At 42.0% G+C, this 13,075-nt stretch overlaps 1 protein-coding gene across 2 annotated transcripts in view; it reads left to right on the top strand.

The window, feature by feature from the left end:
- Positions 1-13,075, top strand: part of LOC111672326 (transcription initiation factor TFIID subunit 4) — an 82,010-nt gene that overhangs the window by 44,548 nt on the left and 24,387 nt on the right. The gene's annotated exons all lie outside the window — the stretch shown is intronic.

Here is a 13,075-nt window from a genome sequence, read left to right as displayed (position 1 = left end):
CCACCTTCACACACACACAACACCCCGCTTCCACCCTCCCTCACCTCTTTCTTTTTTGCTTAATGGCCGTCGTTTCTCAGCCCCCGTGCCTCTCCAGTTTTCATCACCTGACTGGCTCAAGGGGACAGAGCTGGCTGTTTGTGTCACTGCAGAGTCTGTCGGCAGCTCACACATCTGCGCAAATTTCATCAGGATAATGAGCCCGAGCTACTCTTCCAGGCGACGGGCAGAGGAGCCAGCTTCTCTTTAAGCCCCTCTCCCTGATCATGCACACACAGACACACACACACACACACACACACACACACACACACACACACACACACACACATATGCACACACACACACAAAACAACCACCACCACCAAACAATCACCATTTTGGAGAGAAGGAATTACAGCGTGTTATATACTTGAACTAAGTGTCGGCGTGTAAATTGGGCTGGTGCATGATTTGTTTTTAAAAAGGCAGGTGCAATGTGTTGTGAAAATGCCGCTGCAGACCGGAGTCTAGTGCGAAGGCCGATGATCAGGAATTAACAGAGAAGCAGCAAATGAATGGTATGAACCGTCAAGCTCAGGTTGAATGTCAAGTCAAAGCAATTTCATTTACATAACCCAAAATCAGGCCTCTGCCTCAAAGGGCTTTACAGTCTGTACAAGATGCAACACCTTCATCTTTAAACCACTGGATTTAGAAAAACTACACAAAAGAGGGGAGAAACCTCAGAGGAGCAACAGAGGAGGAATCAAACCTCCTATGTGTAGCCACAATCCTTCATCATACCCAGGTTTTTATATGTGAAACTGTTTTGCTCTGAGACGGTGATATCGCTCACACCCTGTAGTTCCACACATGCTACATCGCAGGTGCCTGAATGGCTAAATCACTAGCATTGCTTAGAGGCTCTCCTTTAGCCTAATAGCATAACAGTATTATTAGTTCTTACCTTTTCACAGTCCATAAACATGAACATGGTGACAATAAGGACAGGTTGGAAAAAAATATATAAGATCAAGTTTGGTTGAATAGATTTTTACCTCATAATCTAAAATGTGTGGGTGGTGGGATCCAGAGTCAATATAACACTGGGATTGACCACCTTTTCCTTTACTGAAGTGACACTAGATGCTGTAAAATATGCCAAATTAGCTATTAGCACTTCATGTTTACAATGTACCCCTAGATGTGAATATCACTGGATTAATTTGATACCAAACAAAAATTTAAAACTGTGATGATTCTCAGGCAAGTTCTGGAGTTATAAGGAACTTTCTTTTTCCTGTGATTTCTGAGCAGATTTGTAGATGTTCATTTGCATCGGACATCACAGATAATGGTATCTTTGGAAACTCCCATTAAATCTAAAATTTATATCCGTGTTCAGATATGATTGAATCATGACTTCAACAACGATTACAGCTTTTAATGCAAACTGCAGCGGTGAAGTGATAAGTGTTACCATAACATCCCCCATGAGCTGTGCGCCATAGACGCTGCTCCAACTGCTGACCCTGTTGATAACCGGGCCAAATCAGTGACCAGCCCAAAATAATTAATACATTTTGAACACTGTCATGCACCGGTTCCTTTCATCCTATCTCCGGCTCCCCCCTGGAGAAGCACACCTCACTGAATCGCCTGCTCTAGTGCCGCCGTCAGGACAAAGCTTCCACTTGAAACACGAGAAAGCAGATTGCTGTGCCGTTTATTGAACACATTCACGCTCCCTACTGGATGAACCCTTCCCGTTTTGGACAATCCATGAGCTTTCTGCTTGTTCCACCCTCAGGCCGAGATGTTAGCTTTGGTCACAAAATATCTCACAATCTAGCAAACACATGGCCATTAAGTTTACAGAGCTGAGTTTGTGCTACAGAGGCGAAACAATCTTTTTAAAATCATATTTAATGATTCCACTGCCTTTTCTCTAGATCTGACCTCAGGACAAACTTAACTACAATGTTACCAGGAATACCAAAATCATCAATGCACTGTTTTACTCAGTATTTTGGGGTATAATGAACATTGTAGGCTCTAGGTCGCTCCAGCAGGTCCTTTAGTCTTGTACATTTATTTTGCCAGGCCTCTAATTGTGTGTTTCTATTTGCACCAGCAACCTACTGGTCAGATGGTCGCTGGCAGAGGTTTCACGTGAGAGAGGCAGAGCAGTCTAGTGCCTGTGTTTCCTCCATTCACTACCATTTGGCCGAAAGGTCAGATGGGCTATTTCAGAAATGCCCCCAGTGAAAATCAATGGGCAAATCGCGGAGCTCAGTTCTTGTTTGTTGTTGTTGTTAGTGGTGGGTCTGTGTGTTCTGTCTGTTCCATCACTGAGGCAGGAGGCCAGGCAATGCCTAATCATTGAGAGTGAGAGAATGAGAGAGAGAGAGACAGAGGGAATGAGACAGAGAGACAGAGACAAAGAGATGGAGAGAAAAGGAGACTTGAGGGGGGAGGAGGAAGAGGAGAGGGAGAGAGAGATAGAGAGGGAGTTAAGGCCAGTGGAGATACATCACAATGTCAGACACACAGACACACTGCAGCCACAGATTCATCATCGCAGCTGCGTCTGCAGGCACAAGTGGACGCAGGAAACGAGTGAACTGGAGGAAGAGGAGTGGAGAGAGGGCAGGAGAAGAGGGGGGAGAGGAGAGGGGAAAGACAAATTGGTTACTACAGCTGGCCAAAATCTGGCCAAAAGCTCCTGTTAGGGTCTGTTCAGCTGCGGAAGCAAACCATGTCGTGCCAATACCACTAATATTTCCACCGTATGGCACAGTTCATGTGGGCTGGCTAATCATATACTATTGCTTAAGCACTGTGCGCTCCCAAGTCCCACTGTGGTGCTAATTGGACAAATCAGTTTGACGTCACAAACATTAAAAAAAACACTTTGGGAAGCAGATGATTCTACAGATGCACAGCTACAGGTGAACAAGGACAAGTACAGTGAGGACAATATGAATCAGATTTATTCACCACCTTAGTTAAGCTAAAGTAACATCAGAGCTGACACTTCGCTCACTGTTGTGATGGGCAGTGTCACTGGTTGTGTTATTTTCTACCTCTCTCCCCTCTGACTTTAAAAAAAAAAAAAATTATATTATGAATGAATTTAGAACCACATTCATTTATAGAATATATAATTTACACAAATTCATATGAAAACAACTTTCAAACTGAGATTTGAAGTTCATTATTGAGCTTGTAAACAGCAGTAGAGAAAACAATCAAACCACAAGGTCCGCTTTGAAGATCATGTGATACTGTATGACTGAACGCTCCAGAGCAACTATTAACTGGAAATAGTGGTGAGATTTGTGGTGAGTTTTCTCAGTAGCTTCCTGATTATTGGCGTTTTGAATATTTTTTGGCCAAAACTGGAAGGTGCCTTTATTTTACATGTTAAATATTTTTCATTTATCTTTACTACAGCAAGTAGTAAGAGAGATTAAATTAAATGATGTGACATCACCCACAGTTTTAAGTGATGTATTCTAATCTACAGGAAATGTGGAGTTGAGAGAGAGAGAGAGATAAAGAATGACACCAGGACATGAACCAGAGAGGCTGTGGTTCATGGTCAGTGTCTTAACCCCTGAGCCACCAGGGGGCCTCTTTTAGGTTTCTTCGTAACAGTATGACATTAACCTTGCTTTAATGTCAAGGTGTTTGAGGCCACAGTCCCCCAATGTAATGTCTTGAAAACTATAAATTATTCAGAAATGATTTATGGTAAATGCATTTTTTGAAAACCAATATAAAACAATCAAGAGACATAAAAACATATGAGACAGGACTGCAGGTGAGCGGAGGGGGAAAGTAACACCACAGCAAGTGACTGAGTCAGTGCTAAAACTGAACATGCACATTTTCAGTATTTGATTCACATTCTCTTAGCCTGAGTCAACAGGACGAGTCCGTGGTGTGAGTGAGTGTAACACCATGTTGCTAGAGAGCAGCGTGGAGCGTAGTCAAGCTTCCCTGGATAAATAAAGGTTAAAAAATAGTTAACACAGTCTGTCTCTAACTGATAGCCCAATCACTGCCAGACCTTTAGATGATGTGTGAGGGAGTCCATGCTCTCCTCTCCTCTCTGCTCCTCTCCTCTCTATTCTTTTCCCATTCCTCCACATTACCATTCCCTTGCAGCAACACTCCACTTCTTGCTCAGAGTGATTCCAGAAGACTTGTGTGTAACCGAGAGCTGTCCAATGGGATTCTCAGAGGTTTTTGTTAGAATAATTTTCCTCAAATATTTTTCTTCTTCAGGCATTGAGATTTTTTTTTTGCCCATTTTGATGCAGCAGCATTGCTTGAAATGTCTTGAACCTCCACCGAAATAATTCTGCACAAGCTCAACTTTGAACCTTTCATGGCTCCAATTAAAAGCCTGCAGTTATACATCCTTCCTTGCTGTACGGGCATATACTGTATGTTAAATCCTATGAATCAAATTAGACTAATATTCATGTGACATATGCACAACCCTGATCAAATTAAACATATTAAGCCACGCCGCTCACATAATACAAAATTGTTCACATTAATGTACATGTTATTAAAATCACAATCCCTTTGCTCAGCCAGTATGCACCAGGCCTTAATGCACACATACGTGTTTCTTGATTGGCTAGGCATCCTCCACAAGTGACCAGGTCACTGAGAGACTGGAATCCACCCACACTTTCAGCCCCGACAGCCAGAGCCTCACACTTCTCCTGAGAGGAGAGGCTCCTGTGTGTCAGAGGACAATGTAGCAGACCCTTAGTTTTTATTAGGCCAGTTATATCTGCAAGTTCATAGGCTCTCATCCTCTGGCCCTCCACAAACTGCTCTGCTCAAAGAGGCGCTCTCCCCCATTAGGCTGGCCCCGGGGCAAAAGCCTGCGACCCTCCTCCACGTTCTCTCCCTTTTCTGTGCTGACTTTCAAAGAGAATTCCTGCTGTTTTGTGTGTCCCACTTCGTAGTTGTTATATTCTTGTCTTCTGGCCTCACTGATACACAATACCTTATAGATGTAGAGCAGCAGCATTCATGGTCAACAAGCAGGAGTGTGATTAGAAGAACATTATGCTCATGAACTTCACTGTGTTTCCTTTTTTTTTTTTTTTTTTACAAATTAGGTTTTGCTTTAGTTTAGCAGGTGTCCTTTTATTTAATATAATAATTTCAATTAGATTTTAATGTTTCAGAAAATGATACAAGATGTTGATGTGAATTTAATTATCACTTAAGAAAGGTCTGTTTTGTAGGTCCTCAAGATGTGCAGGCTACTAAACAGTACACTGTAACCCTATTTTTATTTGTTGCTTTGTTGTCGGTAGTCTCAACTTCAGTTTTTTTCTTCACCTCAAGACATATTACAAGAAGAAAAAAAAAGAAGAAGCGGGCTTTAAAAGTACCTTTGGTGTTCCTGTGTGTTTTCGAATATTACAAAGTGCTGTAATGAGAAGGAAAACAACAAAAAAAAAGGAGATTTTTTTGCCTCAGAGGGAGATAGCGACTCGTTCTCCTCGCTGTACAAGCCTGTAGGTTCACTTTTCTCTTTGTGCGCTGGAGCACTCCTTGGGACTCGAGCGACAGGGGAATTGGGCATGCTGAGCTATGCTGGTGGCGAGGTGCCAGCCTCCTGTGCCTGGGATATAAGTGAGAGGGAGGCAGGAGGCAGGACATGTTTCAATTAGGCAACAAAAACCATGCACACGGAGGATAACAGAGAAGAAGAAAAAAAATCTCACCCTCACCAGCCAGCTTCTCCCTTCTGACCTCTCCCTAAAACACACTTCCCTGAACCACTCTCCCCCATTTTTTTTCATCTAAAATCTGAGGTGTCATTTTTGTGGAATTCATATGGGAAGGACAGTAGTGAGGGTCTTTGTGAGGTGATGCTAAGTGTGCCAGCTCGGCCTGCATGTTTCCATTAGATTGTCATGTTGGCTAATTAGAGAGCGGCAGCATGATTCACCTTGTTAATTAGGAGGACTTGCACACCATGTGCCTGGGGGCGGTGTGGGGAAGAGGAGCCCAGCCTCAGAGCCTGCTAGTCGCCTGCTGCCTATGAAGATTCCCCTTCTCATCTACCTTCCTTTCACTCCTTTTTTTTTTTTGATTTGGAAATGAATAAATCATTGAGATCGTCCTCTCTCGGAGTGTGAATATCTGAGTTCTCATCTTTTCCTGGATGCAAATTAGGTGTGATCAATAGAAGGTGACGAGCGGCGAATCTAAATGTTAAAAAAAAGAGAGAAACAGAGAGAGAGAAGACTGCTAGACGAAGCACGGCAGCATAGAATGAGACAAAGCGAGAGAACATTTAAAGTAGGAAATTTTCCCTTAGATAAGCAGTATTTTTAATGATCACCACTCTCCCCCTGTCGCTCCGGTGTGACACCGTCAGAATCTGCTTAACACTGATTTCTGGCTCCTTCATTAAACACTGTTCCCTGCCAAAATGTGAAGCGCAAATGTTATTATTTATAAAAATGATACTCACTCTGAAGGAGAGGCGTAGAGTCTTTTAGACGCATTCAATTTATCCACATATTTTACACAGTCTCCCCATGCACGGTTTAATTCTTGCAAATAAGTTGCAGATGAAGAGGAACCATAGGGTCATGATAGTGACACTCATATAATGACCTTAGCTCCAGGGATGGCTGAAGGCTCTGAATAATTGGTCCTTGGCCCTGGAAACACTTCTGACATACACAGCTTCAGAGGAAATGGAGTACTCTGAGCCAAGACTATTAGCTCGTGCATGTATTTTGAATTAATCTCCGTAGGTAAAATATAACAATCACAAACAGACTTACTGAAATATTTTTTGGAGATTTATGTGTTGAAAAAGGTGATGAAACAGAATTTCAGAGCACTTTTTAAATATCGATTGATTTATTATCTGTTATTGAAGATGGTTGGTGTCAGTGCAAGAGTGCAAACACAAATTGATTTACATTAGGAAAATTGTCAATACTGGTACATATGGCTTGAAACAACTGGGTGATATATATAGAGTTTTTGCATATGACTATATACCATATATAAATACAGTATACAATACAGTGCAACTAACTGCCCTTTATAGACATGACAGCTCTCAGTACAGCACTTAACATCATACACACACTGCCCATATATTTTTATATATTAATTCAATATTCAATATTTGAGCTTGAGGGACACTGCCATATGTAATTACTGTGTTCTACTGATGAAGTCATACATGTCTCTATCTAGTCTTAACACAAAGACTTGCCTGCATTAGCAGGTTGAGGCTGAACTCGTCTCTTTGTAGCGTCTGAGTGCAGATGGAGAAGTGAAACCTGATTGGTTAGTGCAAATGGCTCTTCATCCTGCAGCGAACTAACTGCCAGGCACTTCACATGAAGAAAGGCCTCAAGATGCAGCTCACAGATGTTCTCATAATGCCGGCCATGTGGGTGTCAGGTGAATGAGGTCCATGGGTAACAGACATGCATAAAGCACGTAAAATGTCAACACACACTCATGTTTAGTTGTAGGAAACTTACACAAAGGAACGTGGGCCACTGGGCATCATTCATCAAACATTTCTACACAGACATTTGATCTTAAGTTACACTCAAACTAAGACATTTTGTTGAGATTAATCATTGTTATTTTTTATGCATATTTGTTTGTTTTGCGTCTAGTTTTAAGTCATCAAATAGTGAATGAAGTACAATTAATGTGAAAACACGAGTCCACAGACATGCTACAAGCTCTGTGAGGCTGCACGCAGCTAACGTCGGCACGGTAACATGATGATGATAACCAGCTATATTGTTTATCATGGTCAACATCCTAGTTTAAGCCTTAGTTAATCTTAGCATATTAACATGGTAACATTGTTAATGTTAGCACGCTAACCTTAATTAATTAGCACAAAACTGATATTGTAATTAGTTTTGCAGGTATTTGGTCCTAAACCAAAGTGTTGGACGAACTGATGGTGGCGCTAGAAGAAAAGTCAGAGGATCAGCAAAGTCATAAGGATTTATCCCATTGGACCATGGATGTCCATATTAAGTTATTAAGTGTCGGAGAAGCCAACAGGCGGACATTGCTTTTAGCATGACTAAAACCTAATAAAGTGTTAAATATTCCTCTGGATTTTCTGGCTTTAGCTTAATCAATTAATCATCTGAATAAATGGTTGAAATCATCAAAAAAAAATTTGCCCAAAAATTGCCCACATGTATGCTAACAGTTTGCATGCATCCCAAAATATATGACTGTGTGGACCAACAGACCAACAGACCAACATGTCAACATGACAACCTGTGTGGCATTATCAGAACTGCCTCTTTGTACATCATGCTTTTTGTCCATGGCATAAAATCCACTGCTACTGTCTTTGTGGGAATTTTTCCTTTGTTTGATAGCTGACAGAGAGAAAGAAGGTGACAGTAAATGTGGAGAAACAACATGAAATAAATGTCCTGGTCGGACCCGAACTGGCATTGTTGTAATTACACTATCAGTTATCTACTTCACAGTCTGTCAGTGATGCTGCCTTATGTGGAGCTGGTAGCATATCAATGTCCTGTGATACCAGACCTGTCTGTCCTGCTCCTAATGTACCTGACAGCAGAAAGATGATTTGAAGTTTCTGGTTGTACAGTAGTGTAGTTTATACAGTGTGAGTGAAATCCTTCAAGCCTTTCTCATACATTGCTCGTTAACACTGAATACTAATATTACTTGTGCTAATTTAACACTGTGCTAATGTAACCACACCAGCGGAGTTAGCTAGTATTCTTAAGTGTAGGTTTTATACAATGCAGAAAGTGCAACGTTCAGTGCAGCAGTCTCTTGAGAAGGCTCCCCTCAGCGTTTGACAATAGCTAGGTTTCCTATCATTGTGTATGCATATGAATTTAGCTCAGCATATAGATTAGCAGTACAAAGGTTAGAGCCATGACAAGGGATTTTATTTCTACTGGAGCTACCAACCCTTATTTAAAATGTATGGGGAAATGAAAGCCTTCACCAAGGTGGCATATGTCATGTCTATATACTGAGAAGCTCCCTGCTGTGTCTTGTTGGACCAAAGCTGGCTAGGGGGAGGGTAAGAGACAGGCCAACTCAAAAACCCATGGTCTGGCTTTTATACTGTGGTCTTTGCAGGGCACAGAGCCCTTTAGCTTCCTTCACAGCCCCCTAGCTGCTTGTGACGTCAAGCAGAGCGTGTTCTGCTCTACCAAGGACATCTGTCTGTAAGCGTCTGGGGGGCCAGGAGCAGCCCCTCAGGCCAGGAGGAGGGAGGGAGAGAGGGAGGAGGGAGAGAAAAGCTTTTGTTAAAAACAGCAGAGATGGAGAATGGCAGGTTGGCCATCATGGCTCCTGCAGCTCATCCTCCTCTTCACTCCAAGCATATAACATCGCTCTGAGGTTCTTGCCGGATTTTGGACATTTTTGCATCATGAGAGAACATACTGCTCTTTATTCTGTGCTGAGAACAAGGACTGTTATTTCTTATTTAGGTCTTGACAGACATTTTTACCGATCTATTAAGGGCACAGAGCTTGAAGTTAGACGTAAATAATTCAAGATGTGGGAAACAGGTGACGACAAAAAACAATGGTGAGACAGCCAAATGGATCTGATTATTTTAACTGGCACAATTTGTTCGTAATTATTTGCATGAAGACAATAAAACATGTGCAGACCACTGACTTTTTCTTACAGTAAATTTAATGTGAGGTGGGCTGTTATAAAATTAAAGCAACAGATTTCATCTGAACTACCTAAATCATTGTTAATACATTGATAAATTGTGAATTAGGGGAAACCTCTTTCTGAGAAATGAATGTATATTATATTTGAATGTAGTGATCAAAAACAAAGGAGATGAGTCCATAAGACAACAACAGACATTAGTAATGTGACATTATTTAACTGTGATTTTACTCAAACCCACCTTTTAGTTTGTTAGCACCAGCTGTACTGATTCAGCCGCTGTGTGTTAAACTTGAAAACCACTGCTGATAAACATTGACATCCACTACGCTCAAACTAGAAGGTTTAGTCTGATTTAAATATGGATTTTGTAGGACTCTTCCAGGACATAAGTCCATGACACCAGTAGTCTGATGAATACATGTAATTTGGCATCCTGATGGATATTTCAAGCATATCAACCATGTGTCAGTCAGATCCATTGCCAGAAAGAAGATGCTGTATTTTAGGGGTGGGTGCCGGGTAATGCATTTTTTACTGTCCTAAAACATTGGGTGATGTCATCATGGAGTTAACTGATATGCACTTAGCAAGGCACTCAACATCTGTTGGAGAGCTTTGTGCAAGTGCGACAAGTGTTTCCCCGGAGACGTTCATATTTGTATTTCCATACACGTCCCATTTCACCACGCCAGCCATAACATAATCACATTGTGCTTTTTGCATCTAGATTAAAACCTTTTTGTAACAAAGCTGTTGATTGATTCTGTGGGTATCTTGAAAATGTTCTACATCTCCTGACCTTTGCTAATAATTTGACTTGACAAATCCCAGTTCGCTGCTTCAAAAGGGCATACAGGCAGACTGGAAGCACTGGTATTTATGTGACTTTGGAGCAGCAGATATTTATGTGGTACCATTGATCGGATCTGGCAAATGTATGCATCCTGCCAGCTGGTTGTTCTCCCACTCTGGAATTAATCTCTGTAGTGACCTTTGCAGTTTTTGGAGATGGTTGCTGACAGGGTAGTCCGTAAAGTAGACAGAGAGTCTTGTACTTGTACTTGTAGGTCACAGTTTTGTTTCCATATCTGTTTTAATGGAATCTAAATATCTCAAAGAGGTGTCCGGCAAAATCATTCAATGTTGCAACAATACCAATCTGTACAATCATGACCAGTTCCATAACACGTAGAAATTCACTAAAAGAGATTGATGGCTTTCCTAACACCAGAGTTGCTTAACACAATATATATATATATATATATATATATATATATATATATATATATATATATATGTGTGTGTGTGAGCTCATGTTAACAGTAATCTAAGGACTAAAATGGTTTGAAGGCAGCATGTATCCACATTCCTTCATACTGCTGCTACTGCTCCATAGCATTTGAACACCTGTGTGTGTCTGAATGTACTTGATGTGAATGTTTGAATTAAATGGTAGTTGTAAAAAAAAAAAAAAACTTCTAAGGGAAAAACAAATCTATCAAAGCCTGGCCCAACTCTGGTTTGTATCAGCTGGCAGTCATCGAAGGAAGGACGGTAGACTCGGCATCGTGGCACCAGATTGAAATCAGAAATCAGTCTCCCAGTGTCATGGCGGCCTCTTTACTGACAGGAAACGCAGACTGGAGGGTTGCAGATGGTAAAATGAAGTCTTCATTTATCATACAGTCATAAATCTGAAAATGCAGGCAGTTGCTGTGGGCGCTGGGAGCCCATGCCTGGTGCCAACTGCCAGGCAGAGATCATCCTGGTGCCATCAGTGAGATAGCGGACCTCTCTCGTTCTCTCTTTCCCTCTCCCTCTCTCTATCGCTCTCTCAGGCCTGGAGAGATTTGTGTGTTGTTTGTGGCAAGGCCTAATAAGGTTAGCATTGATAACATTAATGCTACATTTGCCATGTGGACAGCGGCAATAATCATCTCCACCCTGTTTGCCACATCCAGTCATGATCCCCAGTGTCTGACTGTATTTGCACAGTGTTAAGAGCCTGACTCCCAACTCAACACTCCCTGAATTCACCTGCTATTAGTTAGTATTCGTTTTAACTGCAGTATCTCTATTTTCACCTCTATCCATTTAAAAAAAAAAAGGCAGAGTGAATGCAGTTTAGATATTCAGCTGGTTGGTACTCACTGCTATTATTTTCCCTACTTTGTGTTGTCAGCGTGTTTGGATCTTTCAACAGTTCCGCCGTGCTAAATGTGAAGTGGCAACACCCTAAAGGGCATGCCTTGCCAGCGGGGTTTTAGCAAAAAATCAGAGCCAAGTGCATGCACATTTTAGATCAGACTTTGTACACCAAAGCAACCTTTTACAGTGCGCCATCTGAAAGTAACGGGAAATTTTCCCCTGATCAGAACCCATACATATGTGCTGCACACAAACACCAGCGCCCAGCGAACACATGCTGAGAGATAACATAAAAGAACATGAAAGACATGAAAGCGCACATTGATTGTCCCTGTTCGCTTCAACCCAGGCCTCTCTCCCCCAGCGGGCAGGCATGCAGGCAAGCTGGTGGGTAGGCATTCCCTGTGCTGTGGCCAAGATTGATAGGCACGTGTGTGTGTGTGTGTGCGCGCGTGTGTGTGTGTGGGTGTGTGTGTGTCTGTGTGTGTGTGTGTGTGTACTGTGTTTGCATGTTGGAGGGAGTGTAGACACCCTCTGTGCCATGGCCCCAGGCCCTCACACATCCACCCAATAGAAAGGGCAGCTCCAAGCAACGCTGGGTCCCCCTCAGCCCTGCGGCCAGACATGACATTACCTTGGGCAGTGCCTCCCCACAACCTCCCCCGTATATATCACAAAGTGCAAAAATCACGATGGGACCTTGTGACTACACACGCATACACACATACACAGGCACACATACACAATCTTTGACAGAAGCTCTGTTAATGGCTGACAACAGGCTTCCATTTTGTTCGGCTCAGGAGAGCTTAGACAATACATGGATGGATACATTTCTCCTATATTTTAATTTGTGCATTTGGTCCCACTCTCGTCTCATTGTTCACTCATTCTCACCCGGTCTTGCAGAGCTTTAAAGTGGGACAGTTTTGGTTACAAATGCTCCTCAAATTGAAACTGTGTGATCTGAAATTCAAATCTTGTGTTTCCTGGTTCACTTGTGAGACTGAAAATAACTGTCATGGTGCTTCTTAATTTGGTTAAGATATTCAGAGAGAGAGAAAGCGATGTTTTGAAGTTTGAGATCATCTGAGCTACAGAGTAGAAAAGTTCATTTAAAGCTGTTCTGTATCATAGATGGTTATTTTGGGTGTGGGTGTTGGTTATGAATTTGTTTTATGGAGACAAATCCACTGTAATCCTCAAAGCCGACACCTGT

Source organism: Seriola lalandi, unplaced genomic scaffold (assembly GCF_002814215.2).
Source record: "Seriola lalandi dorsalis isolate HSWRI2012SDOR001 ecotype SW California unplaced genomic scaffold, Sedor1 jcf7180002054898, whole genome shotgun sequence".
NCBI lineage: Eukaryota > Metazoa > Chordata > Actinopteri > Carangiformes > Carangidae > Seriola > Seriola lalandi.
Note: the sequence above shows the minus strand (reverse complement) of the source record. Positions and strands in the feature narration are given on the sequence as shown.